Here is a 1,722-nt window from a genome sequence, read left to right as displayed (position 1 = left end):
AAGCCCTGAGCGCACTCCCGTCAACAACGTCGGCCCCGCCAACGATTCGTCAGAAGACGAACACCCGCGTCGGCGGCGACGAGTGGAAGTCATACTCTCTCGCCCTTGTGACTCCTCTGACGATGACGTCCCGACAGTGCAACCAGATCCGCGCGATAAAATGGACAGCAAGGATAAGCAGTCTTTCGCTCCCTCGACAACAGATAAAGACCTGCACATTCTATTGACGCGAAAGAGCGCTACGAGCAAAAAACCAGGAACAACCGACCTCCGTGCGACCATCCCAAAATGCAACGCCCGGAGAGTCGGTCAAACTGGCGACCTTCGTGAACAGCTCAATTCAAAGGCCGACGACCTGCGAATCCAACTCAACCGTTCGAAAGGGTCCGATCTGCGACGACGTCTCGAATCAAAAACTCCTAAAATCGAGAACACAACCGACGATTTGAGGAAGCAACTCGAATCAATGCACGCCACCCGAGCCCCGCACATTAGCGTCATAATGGGCGGATCACCACCTTGCGGTGACTCGGTTTGAGCCATCAAGGATTACAAACGTCAAGCAACCACCTCTAAGAAGTGGCCTTCTCTAGTCGAAAATGATCACCAGATCACTTTTTCGGCACTGGACACCAAGGGCGTCCACATGCCACACAACGCAAGCTGCTGCACCCCAATTCAAAAGCGATCTCCACGAGTTCACAAAACAAATATATCTCCAAAATAGTCAATATACTCGTACACACAACAACACATGCCAACCAATGGCTCATACCACACACCACATAATCTCCAGTAACAAAACTCGTGGAACGATTGCTTGAAGTGGGCTGGTGGCAGAAACGTCACATATCCACTCCTGGATAGCCTCGAAATCATGACCGAAGAAACTGATAACTCCCGAGAAAACTGACGAACCTGGACTTCACGCAACTGCTGAACATCTGTCGAGAACCTTGATAGTCGAAGAACGAATGACGATGATTTTACTCATCGTCATAGAAAGAGACATTTGAGTTAGTAATTACTGGACAGAATGGTGCTAAAATAATTTCGAAATGTATAAATAAACATATAGTTTTTTTTTTTTTAAGTTGAAAACCGATGAAAACCGAATCCCCTGACCGCCATCCCGGACGGAACCGGGATGGAATACTATCTTCATGAATGCAACAGTGCCTTTGTCGAGCCAAATGGTATCACTGCGTCCCATAATATCCATAATGTATACAAAAATTCTCATTCAGTAGATTCTCTTCAAATATAGTAATCTGATGGTGTTCTGATGCCATGTCAACCTTCAAGAACTATAAACTTCCTATAAATAATCCAATAAATCATCAACGCGCGGAAGCGATACTTATCTTTAATGGTCACTTTGTTCAGACCTTTGCAGTCGATACAAAATTGAAACTCCCACCTTTCTTCTTTACAACAACAATGATGATGTTCCCCACGGTAAAGTACCCGGTCTGATAAAACCCTTGTCTGATGAATCTTCAACATGCTCTTTCAGCTTTGTCATCTCTGTTGGTGCTAATCGGTATAAAACTTGTGAAACTGGTGTTGTTTGCTCCAAACAAATCGCAAGAGTTTCTCATGTGTCATGTGATGACCGTTCCAAAGGTCACAAATATGTCCTCATACTCTGCAATAACCGGAAGATCCTGCAGCTCATGTTGTACATCATCCTTAACCATCGAGATGGTAGTCAAAAATCTC

Source organism: Brassica oleracea, unplaced genomic scaffold (assembly GCF_000695525.1).
Source record: "Brassica oleracea var. oleracea cultivar TO1000 unplaced genomic scaffold, BOL UnpScaffold00883, whole genome shotgun sequence".
NCBI classification, from domain to species: domain Eukaryota; kingdom Viridiplantae; phylum Streptophyta; class Magnoliopsida; order Brassicales; family Brassicaceae; genus Brassica; species Brassica oleracea.
Note: the sequence above shows the minus strand (reverse complement) of the source record.